Source organism: Chanodichthys erythropterus, chromosome 13 (assembly GCF_024489055.1).
Source record: "Chanodichthys erythropterus isolate Z2021 chromosome 13, ASM2448905v1, whole genome shotgun sequence".
Lineage (NCBI taxonomy): Eukaryota > Metazoa > Chordata > Actinopteri > Cypriniformes > Xenocyprididae > Chanodichthys > Chanodichthys erythropterus.
Genome location: NC_090233.1, coordinates 1760280 through 1777072, shown reverse-complemented (window position 1 = coordinate 1777072; position 16793 = coordinate 1760280).

The following is a 16793-nucleotide window of genomic DNA, read 5'->3' as shown; positions in this document are numbered from 1 at the left end:
TGGCCGTGGCGAGGCAACGAATTTATGGCGAGAAAAGGGAAACAGGAAATGTGTTATAACTTCTGCATACATTGATTGATGTTTATGAAACTTCAGGAGTGTGTTGGTTGTAGTAGTCTGATCACATGGATGTAACTATTGTGAGTCAAAGTTATAGCGCCACCAAATGGCAGCAAGAAGTGTATCACTTTTAAAATGCTTTGAGATCACCCTCTTATTTTTACCTGATTTGCTTCAAACTTCATCAGTGTAATGTCAATACACAGCAGATGTAGACCTATGACAGGATTTTTGATATTTGAAATATTGTTGCCATGGCAACAGGTCAAACTGTAATAATATTCTTGAGTGTTTTTGAGGCTCTTAACATGCTTCAAATTGCATGAAACTCGACACACACATCAATATTGTCAACCAGTAGGCATGGACAAAGCCATAGAAATGGGCGTGGTGGAGGGGCTCAGTAGCGCCACCTTTTGACAAAAGTGGGGGTTAGTTTTTCCTACAGTCACCAAACTCGGTACACATATTATTCTCATCAAGCCGGACAATTTTCTAATTTACATTCATTAGCTCCGACCAACAGGAAGTCAGCTATTTTGGTTTGAATGTTAATTTTTTGAAAAAACAGGCTATGAATTTTATACTACTACTCCTACAGGGTTTATCCAATTTACACCAAGCTTTTTTTAACTTGTTGCTAACACATTGAAGTTGTTTAATTGCAAACGGATTTTGGATATCTCAAACGGTTTGGCCGTGGCGAGGCAACGAATTTATGGCAAGAAAAGGGAAACAAAGTGTTATAACTTCTGCATACATTAATTGATTTTGATGAAACTTTGGCTTAGCCTTCGTTGTACAAGGCTGATCACATGGATTTGACTATTGTGATTCAAAGTCATAGCGCCACCAACTGGAAGCAGAAAATGTGTCACTTTCAGCATACATTGAGATCACCCTCTTATTTTTACCTGATTTGCTTCAAAATTCATCAGAATAATGTTAAAACTTGGCACATGTAATCCTTTGAAAATGGGAAGGGAGGAGGGGCTCTATAGCGGCACCTTGTAGTGCAGTAAATGTGGAGTGAATTTGACATAGTCCTTTGATGTTTAACCGTTTTAAGTGCCTATTGCCCGCTGTGCACAGTTGCCCTGAAGCCACCGGGGTGGCGGTGCCACCGGGCTTGGGCCCGCCATCGCTGCTCGCAGCTATATTTATTATTTTTTTTATTTTTTTTTTTATTTTTTTTCCGTCTTCCGGGGCTTTTTGGGGGCCTTAACATGCTCAAAAACTCTTGAAAATTGGCACACACATTGGAATCCGCGGCCATTAGGACGCCGGAGAGGCTGGTACCCGGGCGTGGCAGGGGGGCTCGACAGCGCCCCCTTGAAAAAAGTCTGAAAATTTGGTCCATATATTAAACATGCTTGCACGTATTAGTATGAAACTCGGTACACATATAGACCTCATCGGGCCGAACAACTTTCGCACTCTAAGTTAATCGCCACGCCAACAGGAAGTCAGCTATTAAGGGTTGTTTGAAAAACGCATGCTCTGGAATTTGATATACTCCTCCTAGACGATTAATCCGATCGCCACCAAACTCGGTCAGCATGAAGTCAAGACACTGATGATTAAAAATTGCCAGGGGATTTTTGATATCTCGAACGGTTTGGCCGTGGCGAGGCAACGAATTTATGGCGAGAAAAAGGAAACAGGAAATGTGTTATAACGTCTTAATACATATATTGATCTTTATGAAACTTCACGAGTGTGTTCGTTATAGGAGTCTGATCACATGGATGTGACTATTGTGAGTCAAAGTTATAGCGCCACCAACTGGCAGCAGGAAGTGTATCACTTTTTGAAATGTTTTGAGATCACCCTCTTATTTTTACCTGATTTGCTTCAAACTTCATCAGTGTAATGTCAATACACAGCAGATGTAGACCTATGACAGGATTTTTGATATTTGAAATATTGTTGCCATGGCAACAGGTCAAACTGTAATAATATTCTTGAGTGTTTTTGAGGCTCTTAACATGCTTCAAATTGCATGAAACTCGACACACACATCAATATTGTCAACCAGTAGACATGGACAAAGCCATAGAAATGGGCGTGGTGGAGGGGCTCAGTAGCGCCACCTTTTGACAAAAGTGGGGGTTAGTTTTTCCTACAGTCACCAAACTCGGTACACATATTATTCTCATCAAGCCGGACAATTTTCTAATTTACATTCATTAGCTCCGACCAACAGGAAGTCAGCTATTTTGGTTTGAATGTTAATTTTTTGAAAAAACAGGCTATGAATTTTATACTACTACTCCTACAGGGTTTATCCAATTTACACCAAGCTTTTTTTAACTTGTTGCGAACACATTGAAGTTGTTTAATTGCAAACGGATTTTGGATATCTCAAACGGTTTGGCCGTGGCGAGGCAACGAATTTATGGCGAGAAAAGGGAAACAGGAAATGTGTTATAACTTCTGCATACATTGATTGATGTTTATGAAACTTCAGGAGTGTGTTGGTTGTAGTAGTCTGATCACATGGATGTGACTATTGTGAGTCAAAGTTATAGCGCCACCAAATGGCAGCAAGAAGTGTATCACTTTTAAAATGCTTTGAGATCACCCTCTTATTTTTACCTGATTTGCTTCAAACTTCATCAGTGTAATGTCAATACACAGCAGATGTAGACCTATGACAGGATTTTTGATATTTGAAATATTGTTGCCATGGCAACAGGTCAAACTGTAATAATATTCTTGAGTGTTTTTGAGGCTCTTAACATGCTTCAAATTGCATGAAACTCGACACACACATCAATATTGTCAACCAGTAGACATGGACAAAGCCATAGAAATGGGCGTGGTGGAGGGGCTCAGTAGCGCCACCTTTTGACAAAAGTGGGGGTTAGTTTTTCCTACAGTCACCAAACTCGGTACACATATTATTCTCATCAAGCCGGACAATTTTCTAATTTACATTCATTAGCTCCGACCAACAGGAAGTCAGCTATTTTGGTTTGAATGTTAATTTTTTGAAAAAACAGGCTATGAATTTTATACTACTACTCCTACAGGGTTTATCCAATTTACACCAAGCTTTTTTTAACTTGTTGCTAACACATTGAAGTTGTTTAATTGAAAACGGATTTTGGATATCTCAAACGGTTTGGCCGTGGCGAGGCAACGAATTTATGGCAAGAAAAGGGAAACAAAGTGTTATAACTTCTGCGTACATTAATTGATTTTGATGAAACTTTGGCTTAGTCTTCGTTGTACAAGGCTGATCACATGGATTTGACTATTGTGATTCAAAGTCATAGCGCCACCAACTGGAAGCAGAAAATGTGTCACTTTCAGCATACATTGAGATCACCCTCTTATTTTTACCTGATTTGCTTCAAAATTCATCAGAATAATGTTAAAACTTGGCACATGTAATCCTTTGAAAATGGGCAGGGAGGAGGGGCTCTATAGCGGCACCTTGTAGTGCAGTAAATGTGGAGTGAATTTGACATAGTCCTTTGATGTTTAACCGTTTTAAGTGCCTATTGCCCGCTGTGCACAGTTGCCCTGAAGCCACCGGGGTGGCGGTGCCACCGGGCTTGGGCCCGCCATCGCTGCTCGCAGCTATATATATATATATATATATATTTTTTTTTTCCGTCTTCCGGGGCTTTTTGGGGGCCTTAACATGCTCAAAAACTCTTGAAAATTGGCACACACATTGGAATCCGCGGCCATTAGGACGCCGGAGAGGCTGGTACCCGGGCGTGGCAGGGGGGCTCGACAGCGCCCCCTTGAAAAAAGTCTGAAAATTTGGTCCATATATTAAACATGCTTGCACGTATTAGTATGAAACTCGGTACACATATAGACCTCATCGGGCCGAACAACTTTCGCGCTCTAAGTTAATCGCCACGCCAACAGGAAGTCAGCTATTAAGGGTTGTTTGAAAAACGCATGCTCTGGAATTTGATATACTCCTCCTAGACGATTAATCCGATCGCCACCAAACTCGGTCAGCATGAAGTCAAGACACTGATGATTAAAAATTGCCAGGGGATTTTTGATATCTCGAACGGTTTGGCCGTGGCGAGGCAACGAATTTATGGCGAGAAAAAGGAAACAGGAAATGTGTTATAACGTCTTAATACATATATTGATCTTTATGAAACTTCACGAGTGTGTTCGTTATAGGAGTCTGATCACATGGATGTGACTATTGTGAGTCAAAGTTATAGCGCCACCAACTGGCAGCAGGAAGTGTATCACTTTTTGAAATGTTTTGAGATCACCCTCTTATTTTTACCTGATTTGCTTCAAACTTCATCAGTGTAATGTCAATACACAGCAGATGTAGACCTATGACAGGATTTTTGATATTTGAAATATTGTTGCCATGGCAACAGGTCAAACTGTAATAATATTCTTGAGTGTTTTTGAGGCTCTTAACATGCTTCAAATTGCATGAAACTCGACACACACATCAATATTGTCAACCAGTAGACATGGACAAAGCCATAGAAATGGGCGTGGTGGAGGGGCTCAGTAGCGCCACCTTTTGACAAAAGTGGGGGTTAGTTTTTCCTACAGTCACCAAACTCGGTACACATATTATTCTCATCAAGCCGGACAATTTTCTAATTTACATTCATTAGCTCCGACCAACAGGAAGTCAGCTATTTTGGTTTGAATGTTAATTTTTTGAAAAAACAGGCTATGAATTTTATACTACTACTCCTACAGGGTTTATCCAATTTACACCAAGCTTTTTTTAACTTGTTGCGAACACATTGAAGTTGTTTAGTTGCAAACGGATTTTGGATATCTCAAACGGTTTGGCCGTGGCGAGGCAACGAATTTATGGCGAGAAAAGGGAAACAGGAAATGTGTTATAACTTCTGCATACATTGATTGATGTTTATGAAACTTCAGGAGTGTGTTGGTTGTAGTAGTCTGATCACATGGATGTAACTATTGTGAGTCAAAGTTATAGCGCCACCAAATGGCAGCAAGAAGTGTATCACTTTTAAAATGCTTTGAGATCACCCTCTTATTTTTACCTGATTTGCTTCAAACTTCATCAGTGTAATGTCAATACACAGCAGATGTAGACCTATGACAGGATTTTTGATATTTGAAATATTGTTGCCATGGCAACAGGTCAAACTGTAATAATATTCTTGAGTGGTTTTGAGGCTCTTAACATGCTTCAAATTGCATGAAACTCGACACACACATCAATATTGTCAACCAGTAGGCATGGACAAAGCCATAGAAATGGGCGTGGTGGAGGGGCTCAGTAGCGCCACCTTTTGACAAAAGTGGGGGTTAGTTTTTCCTACAGTCACCAAACTCGGTACACATATTATTCTCATCAAGCCGGACAATTTTCTAATTTACATTCATTAGCTCCGACCAACAGGAAGTCAGCTATTTTGGTTTGAATGTTAATTTTTTGAAAAAACAGGCTATGAATTTTATACTACTACTCCTACAGGGTTTATCCAATTTACACCAAGCTTTTTTTAACTTGTTGCTAACACATTGAAGTTGTTTAATTGCAAACGGATTTTGGATATCTCAAACGGTTTGGCCGTGGCGAGGCAACGAATTTATGGCAAGAAAAGGGAAACAAAGTGTTATAACTTCTGCATACATTAATTGATTTTGATGAAACTTTGGCTTAGCCTTCGTTGTACAAGGCTGATCACATGGATTTGACTATTGTGATTCAAAGTCATAGCGCCACCAACTGGAAGCAGAAAATGTGTCACTTTCAGCATACATTGAGATCACCCTCTTATTTTTACCTGATTTGCTTCAAAATTCATCAGAATAATGTTAAAACTTGGCACATGTAATCCTTTGAAAATGGGAAGGGAGGAGGGGCTCTATAGCGGCACCTTGTAGTGCAGTAAATGTGGAGTGAATTTGACATAGTCCTTTGATGTTTAACCGTTTTAAGTGCCTATTGCCCGCTGTGCACAGTTGCCCTGAAGCCACCGGGGTGGCGGTGCCACCGGGCTTGGGCCCGCCATCGCTGCTCGCAGCTATATTTATTATTTTTTTTATTTTTTTTTTTATTTTTTTTCCGTCTTCCGGGGCTTTTTGGGGGCCTTAACATGCTCAAAAACTCTTGAAAATTGGCACACACATTGGAATCCGCGGCCATTAGGACGCCGGAGAGGCTGGTACCCGGGCGTGGCAGGGGCTCGACAGCGCCCCCTTGAAAAAAAGTCTGAAAATTTGGTCCATATATTAAACATGCTTGCACGTATTAGTATGAAACTCGGTACACATATAGACCTCATCGGGCCGAACAACTTTCGCACTCTAAGTTAATCGCCACGCCAACAGGAAGTCAGCTATTAAGGGTTGTTTGAAAAACGCATGCTCTGGAATTTGATATACTCCTCCTAGACGATTAATCCGATCGCCACCAAACTCGGTCAGCATGAAGTCAAGACACTGATGATTAAAAATTGCCAGGGGATTTTTGATATCTCGAACGGTTTGGCCGTGGCGAGGCAACGAATTTATGGCGAGAAAAAGGAAACAGGAAATGTGTTATAACGTCTTAATACATATATTGATCTTTATGAAACTTCACGAGTGTGTTCGTTATAGGAGTCTGATCACATGGATGTGACTATTGTGAGTCAAAGTTATAGCGCCACCAACTGGCAGCAGGAAGTGTATCACTTTTTGAAATGTTTTGAGATCACCCTCTTATTTTTACCTGATTTGCTTCAAACTTCATCAGTGTAATGTCAATACACAGCAGATGTAGACCTATGACAGGATTTTTGATATTTGAAATATTGTTGCCATGGCAACAGGTCAAACTGTAATAATATTCTTGAGTGTTTTTGAGGCTCTTAACATGCTTCAAATTGCATGAAACTCGACACACACATCAATATTGTCAACCAGTAGACATGGACAAAGCCATAGAAATGGGCGTGGTGGAGGGGCTCAGTAGCGCCACCTTTTGACAAAAGTGGGGGGGTTAGTTTTTCCTACAGTCACCAAACTCGGTACACATATTATTCTCATCAAGCCGGACAATTTTCTAATTTACATTCATTAGCTCCGACCAACAGGAAGTCAGCTATTTTGGTTTGAATGTTAATTTTTTGAAAAAACAGGCTATGAATTTTATACTACTACTCCTACAGGGTTTATCCAATTTACACCAAGCTTTTTTTAACTTGTTGCGAACACATTGAAGTTGTTTAATTGCAAACGGATTTTGGATATCTCAAACGGTTTGGCCGTGGCGAGGCAACGAATTTATGGCGAGAAAAGGGAAACAGGAAATGTGTTATAACTTCTGCATACATTGATTGATGTTTATGAAACTTCAGGAGTGTGTTGGTTGTAGTAGTCTGATCACATGGATGTGACTATTGTGAGTCAAAGTTATAGCGCCACCAAATGGCAGCAAGAAGTGTATCACTTTTAAAATGCTTTGAGATCACCCTCTTATTTTTACCTGATTTGCTTCAAACTTCATCAGTGTAATGTCAATACACAGCAGATGTAGACCTATGACAGGATTTTTGATATTTGAAATATTGTTGCCATGGCAACAGGTCAAACTGTAATAATATTCTTGAGTGTTTTTGAGGCTCTTAACATGCTTCAAATTGCATGAAACTCGACACACACATCAATATTGTCAACCAGTAGACATGGACAAAGCCATAGAAATGGGCGTGGTGGAGGGGCTCAGTAGCGCCACCTTTTGACAAAAGTGGGGGTTAGTTTTTCCTACAGTCACCAAACTCGGTACACATATTATTCTCATCAAGCCGGACAATTTTCTAATTTACATTCATTAGCTCCGACCAACAGGAAGTCAGCTATTTTGGTTTGAATGTTAATTTTTTGAAAAAACAGGCTATGAATTTTATACTACTACTCCTACAGCGTTTATCCAATTTACACCAAGCTTTTTTTAACTTGTTGCTAACACATTGAAGTTGTTTAATTGAAAACGGATTTTGGATATCTCAAACGGTTTGGCCGTGGCGAGGCAACGAATTTATGGCAAGAAAAGGGAAACAAAGTGTTATAACTTCTGCGTACATTAATTGATTTTGATGAAACTTTGGCTTAGTCTTCGTTGTACAAGGCTGATCACATGGATTTGACTATTGTGATTCAAAGTCATAGCGCCACCAACTGGAAGCAGAAAATGTGTCACTTTCAGCATACATTGAGATCACCCTCTTATTTTTACCTGATTTGCTTCAAAATTCATCAGAATAATGTTAAAACTTGGCACATGTAATCCTTTGAAAATGGGCAGGGAGGAGGGGCTCTATAGCGGCACCTTGTAGTGCAGTAAATGTGGAGTGAATTTGACATAGTCCTTTGATGTTTAACCGTTTTAAGTGCCTATTGCCCGCTGTGCACAGTTGCCCTGAAGCCACCGGGGTGGCGGTGCCACCGGGCTTGGGCCCGCCATCGCTGCTCGCAGCTATATATATATATATATATATATATTTTTTTTCCGTCTTCCGGGGCTTTTTGGGGGCCTTAACATGCTCAAAAACTCTTGAAAATTGGCACACACATTGGAATCCGCGGCCATTAGGACGCCGGAGAGGCTGGTACCCGGGCGTGGCAGGGGGGCTCGACAGCGCCCCCTTGAAAAAAGTCTGAAAATTTGGTCCATATATTAAACATGCTTGCACGTATTAGTATGAAACTCGGTACACATATAGACCTCATCGGGCCGAACAACTTTCGCGCTCTAAGTTAATCGCCACGCCAACAGGAAGTCAGCTATTAAGGGTTGTTTGAAAAACGCATGCTCTGGAATTTGATATACTCCTCCTAGACGATTAATCCGATCGCCACCAAACTCGGTCAGCATGAAGTCAAGACACTGATGATTAAAAATTGCCAGGGGATTTTTGATATCTCGAACGGTTTGGCCGTGGCGAGGCAACGAATTTATGGCGAGAAAAAGGAAACAGGAAATGTGTTATAACGTCTTAATACATATATTGATCTTTATGAAACTTCACGAGTGTGTTCGTTATAGGAGTCTGATCACATGGATGTGACTATTGTGAGTCAAAGTTATAGCGCCACCAACTGGCAGCAGGAAGTGTATCACTTTTTGAAATGTTTTGAGATCACCCTCTTATTTTTACCTGATTTGCTTCAAACTTCATCAGTGTAATGTCAATACACAGCAGATGTAGACCTATGACAGGATTTTTGATATTTGAAATATTGTTGCCATGGCAACAGGTCAAACTGTAATAATATTCTTGAGTGTTTTTGAGGCTCTTAACATGCTTCAAATTGCATGAAACTCGACACACACATCAATATTATCAACCAGTAGACATGGACAAAGCCATAGAAATGGGCGTGGTGGAGGGGCTCAGTAGCGCCACCTTTTGACAAAAGTGGGGGTTAGTTTTTCCTTCAGTCACCAAACTCGGTACACATATTATTCTCATCAAGCCGGACAATTTTCTAATTTACATTCATTAGCTCCGACCAACAGGAAGTCAGCTATTTTGGTTTGAATGTTAATTTTTTGAAAAAACAGGCTATGAATTTTATACTACTACTCCTACAGGGTTTATCCAATTTACACCAAGCTTTTTTAACTTGTTGCGAACACATTGAAGTTGTTTAATTGCAAACGGATTTTGGATATCTCAAACGGTTTGGCCGTGGCGAGGCAACGAATTTATGGCGAGAAAAGGGAAACAGGAAATGTGTTATAACTTCTGCATACATTGATTGTTGTTTATGAAACTTCAGGAGTGTGTTGGTTGTAGTAGTCTGATCACATGGATGTAACTATTGTGAGTCAAAGTTATAGCGCCACCAAATGGCAGCAAGAAGTGTATCACTTTTAAAATGCTTTGAGATCACCCTCTTATTTTTACCTGATTTGCTTCAAACTTCATCAGTGTAATGTCAATACACAGCAGATGTAGACCTATGACAGGATTTTTGATATTTGAAATATTGTTGCCATGGCAACAGGTCAAACTGTAATAATATTCTTGAGTGGTTTTGAGGCTCTTAACATGCTTCAAATTGCATGAAACTCGACACACACATCAATATTGTCATCCAGTAGACATGGACAAAGCCATAGAAATGGGCGTGGTGGAGGGGCTCAGTAGCCCAACAGGAAGTCGGCTATTTTTGTTTGAATGTTAATTTTTTGAAAAAACAGGCTATGAATTTTATACTACTACTCCTACAGGGTTTATCCAATTTACACCAAACTTTTTTTAACTTGTTGCTAACACATTGAAGTTGTTTAATTGCAAACGGATTTTGGATATCTCAAACGGTTTGGCCGTGGCGAGGCAACGAATTTATGGCAAGAAAAGGGAAACAAAGTGTTATAACTTCTGCATACATTAATTGATTTTGATGAAACTTTGGCTTAGTCTTCGTTGTACAAGGCTGATCACATGGATTTGACTATTGTGATTCAAAGTCATAGCGCCACCAACTGGAAGCAGAAAATGTGTCACTTTCAGCATACATTGAGATCACCCTCTTATTTTTACCTGATTTGCTTCAAAATTCATCAGAATAATGTTAAAACTTGGCACATGTAATCCTTTGAAAATGGGCAGGGAGGAGGGGCTCTATAGCGGCACCTTGTAGTGCAGTAAATGTGGAGTGAATTTGACATAGTCCTTTGATGTTTAACCGTTTTAAGTGCCTATTGCCCGCTGTGCACAGTTGCCCTGAAGCCACCGGGGTGGCGGTGCCACCGGGCTTGGGCCCGCCATCGCTGCTCGCAGCTATATATTTTTTTTTTTTATTTTTTATTTTTCCGTCTTCCGGGGCTTTTTGGGGGCCTTAACATGCTCAAAAACTCTTGAAAATTGGCACACACATTGGAATCCGCGGCCATTAGGACGCCGGAGAGGCTGGTACCCGGGCGTGGCAGGGGGGCTCGACAGCGCCCCCTTGAAAAAAGTCTGAAAATTTGGTCCATATATTAAACATGCTTGCACGTATTAGTATGAAACTCGGTACACATATAGACCTCATCGGGCCGAACAACTTTCGCGCTCTAAGTTAATCGCCACGCCAACAGGAAGTCAGCTATTAAGGGTTGTTTGAAAAACGCATGCTCTGGAATTTGATATACTCCTCCTAGACGATTAATCCGATCGCCACCAAACTCGGTCAGCATGAAGTCAAGACACTGATGATTAAAAATTGCCAGGGGATTTTTGATATCTCGAACGGTTTGGCCGTGGCGAGGCAACGAATTTATGGCGAGAAAAAGGAAACAGGAAATGTGTTATAACGTCTTAATACATATATTGATCTTTATGAAACTTCACGAGTGTGTTCGTTATAGGAGTCTGATCACATGGATGTGACTATTGTGAGTCAAAGTTATAGCGCCACCAACTGGCAGCAGGAAGTGTATCACTTTTTGAAATGTTTTGAGATCACCCTCTTATTTTTACCTGATTTGCTTCAAACTTCATCAGTGTAATGTCAATACACAGCAGATGTAGACCTATGACAGGATTTTTGATATTTGAAATATTGTTGCCATGGCAACAGGTCAAACTGTAATAATATTCTTGAGTGTTTTTGAGGCTCTTAACATGCTTCAAATTGCATGAAACTCGACACACACATCAATATTGTCAACCAGTAGACATGGACAAAGCCATAGAAATGGGCGTGGTGGAGGGGCTCAGTAGCGCCACCTTTTGACAAAAGTGGGGGGGTTAGTTTTTCCTACAGTCACCAAACTCGGTACACATATTATTCTCATCAAGCCGGACAATTTTCTAATTTACATTCATTAGCTCCGACCAACAGGAAGTCAGCTATTTTGGTTTGAATGTTAATTTTTTGAAAAAACAGGCTATGAATTTTATACTACTACTCCTACAGGGTTTATCCAATTTACACCAAGCTTTTTTAACTTGTTGCGAACACATTGAAGTTGTTTAGTTGCAAACGGATTTTGGATATCTCAAACGGTTTGGCCGTGGCGAGGCAACGAATTTATGGCGAGAAAAGGGAAACAGGAAATGTGTTATAACTTCTGCATACATTGATTGATGTTTATGAAACTTCAGGAGTGTGTTGGTTGTAGTAGTCTGATCACATGGATGTAACTATTGTGAGTCAAAGTTATAGCGCCACCAAATGGCAGCAAGAAGTGTATCACTTTTAAAATGCTTTGAGATCACCCTCTTATTTTTACCTGATTTGCTTCAAACTTCATCAGTGTAATGTCAATACACAGCAGATGTAGACCTATGACAGGATTTTTGATATTTGAAATATTGTTGCCATGGCAACAGGTCAAACTGTAATAATATTCTTGAGTGTTTTTGAGGCTCTTAACATGCTTCAAATTGCATGAAACTCGACACACACATCAATATTGTCAACCAGTAGGCATGGACAAAGCCATAGAAATGGGCGTGGTGGAGGGGCTCAGTAGCGCCACCTTTTGACAAAAGTGGGGGGGTTAGTTTTTCCTACAGTCACCAAACTCGGTACACATATTATTCTCATCAAGCCGGACAATTTTCTAATTTACATTCATTAGCTCCGACCAACAGGAAGTCAGCTATTTTGGTTTGAATGTTAATTTTTTGAAAAAACAGGCTATGAATTTTATACTACTACTCCTACAGGGTTTATCCAATTTACACCAAGCTTTTTTTAACTTGTTGCTAACACATTGAAGTTGTTTAATTGCAAACGGATTTTGGATATCTCAAACGGTTTGGCCGTGGCGAGGCAACGAATTTATGGCAAGAAAAGGGAAACAAAGTGTTATAACTTCTGCATACATTAATTGATTTTGATGAAACTTTGGCTTAGCCTTCGTTGTACAAGGCTGATCACATGGATTTGACTATTGTGATTCAAAGTCATAGCGCCACCAACTGGAAGCAGAAAATGTGTCACTTTCAGCATACATTGAGATCACCCTCTTATTTTTACCTGATTTGCTTCAAAATTCATCAGAATAATGTTAAAACTTGGCACATGTAATCCTTTGAAAATGGGAAGGGAGGAGGGGCTCTATAGCGGCACCTTGTAGTGCAGTAAATGTGGAGTGAATTTGACATAGTCCTTTGATGTTTAACCGTTTTAAGTGCCTATTGCCCGCTGTGCACAGTTGCCCTGAAGCCACCGGGGTGGCGGTGCCACCGGGCTTGGGCCCGCCATCGCTGCTCGCAGCTATATTTATTATTTTTTTTATTTTTTTTTTATTTTTTTCCGTCTTCCGGGGCTTTTTGGGGGCCTTAACATGCTCAAAAACTCTTGAAAATTGGCACACACATTGGAATCCGCGGCCATTAGGACGCCGGAGAGGCTGGTACCCGGGCGTGGCAGGGGGGCTCGACAGCGCCCCCTTGAAAAAAGTCTGAAAATTTGGTCCATATATTAAACATGCTTGCACGTATTAGTATGAAACTCGGTACACATATAGACCTCATCGGGCCGAACAACTTTCGCACTCTAAGTTAATCGCCACGCCAACAGGAAGTCAGCTATTAAGGGTTGTTTGAAAAACGCATGCTCTGGAATTTGATATACTCCTCCTAGACGATTAATCCGATCGCCACCAAACTCGGTCAGCATGAAGTCAAGACACTGATGATTAAAAATTGCCAGGGGATTTTTGATATCTCGAACGGTTTGGCCGTGGCGAGGCAACGAATTTATGGCGAGAAAAAGGAAACAGGAAATGTGTTATAACGTCTTAATACATATATTGATCTTTATGAAACTTCACGAGTGTGTTCGTTATAGGAGTCTGATCACATGGATGTGACTATTGTGAGTCAAAGTTATAGCGCCACCAACTGGCAGCAGGAAGTGTATCACTTTTTGAAATGTTTTGAGATCACCCTCTTATTTTTACCTGATTTGCTTCAAACTTCATCAGTGTAATGTCAATACACAGCAGATGTAGACCTATGACAGGATTTTTGATATTTGAAATATTGTTGCCATGGCAACAGGTCAAACTGTAATAATATTCTTGAGTGTTTTTGAGGCTCTTAACATGCTTCAAATTGCATGAAACTCGACACACACATCAATATTGTCAACCAGTAGACATGGACAAAGCCATAGAAATGGGCGTGGTGGAGGGGCTCAGTAGCGCCACCTTTTGACAAAAGTGGGGGGTTAGTTTTTCCTACAGTCACCAAACTCGGTACACATATTATTCTCATCAAGCCGGACAATTTTCTAATTTACATTCATTAGCTCCGACCAACAGGAAGTCAGCTATTTTGGTTTGAATGTTAATTTTTTGAAAAAACAGGCTATGAATTTTATACTACTACTCCTACAGGGTTTATCCAATTTACACCAAGCTTTTTTAACTTGTTGCGAACACATTGAAGTTGTTTAATTGCAAACGGATTTTGGATATCTCAAACGGTTTGGCCGTGGCGAGGCAACGAATTTATGGCGAGAAAAGGGAAACAGGAAATGTGTTATAACTTCTGCATACATTGATTGATGTTTATGAAACTTCAGGAGTGTGTTGGTTGTAGTAGTCTGATCACATGGATGTAACTATTGTGAGTCAAAGTTATAGCGCCACCAAATGGCAGCAAGAAGTGTATCACTTTTAAAATGCTTTGAGATCACCCTCTTATTTTTACCTGATTTGCTTCAAACTTCATCAGTGTAATGTCAATACACAGCAGATGTAGACCTATGACAGGATTTTTGATATTTGAAATATTGTTGCCATGGCAACAGGTCAAACTGTAATAATATTCTTGAGTGTTTTTGAGGCTCTTAACATGCTTCAAATTGCATGAAACTCGACACACACATCAATATTGTCAACCAGTAGACATGGACAAAGCCATAGAAATGGGCGTGGTGGAGGGGCTCAGTAGCGCCACCTTTTGACAAAAGTGGGGGGGTTAGTTTTTCCTACAGTCACCAAACTCGGTACACATATTATTCTCATCAAGCCGGACAATTTTCTAATTTACATTCATTAGCTCCGACCAACAGGAAGTCAGCTATTTTGGTTTGAATGTTAATTTTTTGAAAAAACAGGCTATGAATTTTATACTACTACTCCTACAGGGTTTATCCAATTTACACCAAGCTTTTTTAACTTGTTGCTAACACATTGAAGTTGTTTAATTGAAAACGGATTTTGGATATCTCAAACGGTTTGGCCGTGGCGAGGCAACGAATTTATGGCAAGAAAAGGGAAACAAAGTGTTATAACTTCTGCGTACATTAATTGATTTTGATGAAACTTTGGCTTAGTCTTCGTTGTACAAGGCTGATCACATGGATTTGACTATTGTGATTCAAAGTCATAGCGCCACCAACTGGAAGCAGAAAATGTGTCACTTTCAGCATACATTGAGATCACCCTCTTATTTTTACCTGATTTGCTTCAAAATTCATCAGAATAATGTTAAAACTTGGCACATGTAATCCTTTGAAAATGGGCAGGGAGGAGGGGCTCTATAGCGGCACCTTGTAGTGCAGTAAATGTGGAGTGAATTTGACATAGTCCTTTGATGTTTAACCGTTTTAAGTGCCTATTGCCCGCTGTGCACAGTTGCCCTGAAGCCACCGGGGTGGCGGTGCCACCGGGCTTGGGCCCGCCATCGCTGCTCGCAGCTATATATATATATATATATATTTTTTTTTTTTTCGTCTTCCGGGGCTTTTTGGGGGCCTTAACATGCTCAAAAACTCTTGAAAATTGGCACACACATTGGAATCCGCGGCCATTAGGACGCCGGAGAGGCTGGTACCCGGGCGTGGCAGGGGGGCTCGACAGCGCCCCCTTGAAAAAAGTCTGAAAATTTGGTCCATATATTAAACATGCTTGCACGTATTAGTATGAAACTCGGTACACATATAGACCTCATCGGGCCGAACAACTTTCGCGCTCTAAGTTAATCGCCACGCCAACAGGAAGTCAGCTATTAAGGGTTGTTTGAAAAACGCATGCTCTGGAATTTGATATACTCCTCCTAGACGATTAATCCGATCGCCACCAAACTCGGTCAGCATGAAGTCAAGACACTGATGATTAAAAATTGCCAGGGGATTTTTGATATCTCGAACGGTTTGGCCGTGGCGAGGCAACGAATTTATGGCGAGAAAAAGGAAACAGGAAATGTGTTATAACGTCTTAATACATATATTGATCTTTATGAAACTTCACGAGTGTGTTCGTTATAGGAGTCTGATCACATGGATGTGACTATTGTGAGTCAAAGTTATAGCGCCACCAACTGGCAGCAGGAAGTGTATCACTTTTTGAAATGTTTTGAGATCACCCTCTTATTTTTACCTGATTTGCTTCAAACTTCATCAGTGTAATGTCAATACACAGCAGATGTAGACCTATGACAGGATTTTTGATATTTGAAATATTGTTGCCATGGCAACAGGTCAAACTGTAATAATATTCTTGAGTGTTTTTGAGGCTCTTAACATGCTTCAAATTGCATGAAACTCGACACACACATCAATATTGTCAACCAGTAGACATGGACAAAGCCATAGAAATGGGCGTGGTGGAGGGGCTCAGTAGCGCCACCTTTTGACAAAAGTGGGGGGGTTAGTTTTTCCTACAGTCACCAAACTCGGTACACATATTATTCTCATCAAGCCGGACAATTTTCTAATTTACATTCATTAGCTCCGACCAACAGGAAGTCAGCTATTTTGGTTTGAATGTTAATTTTTTGAAAAAACAGGCTATGAATTTTATACTA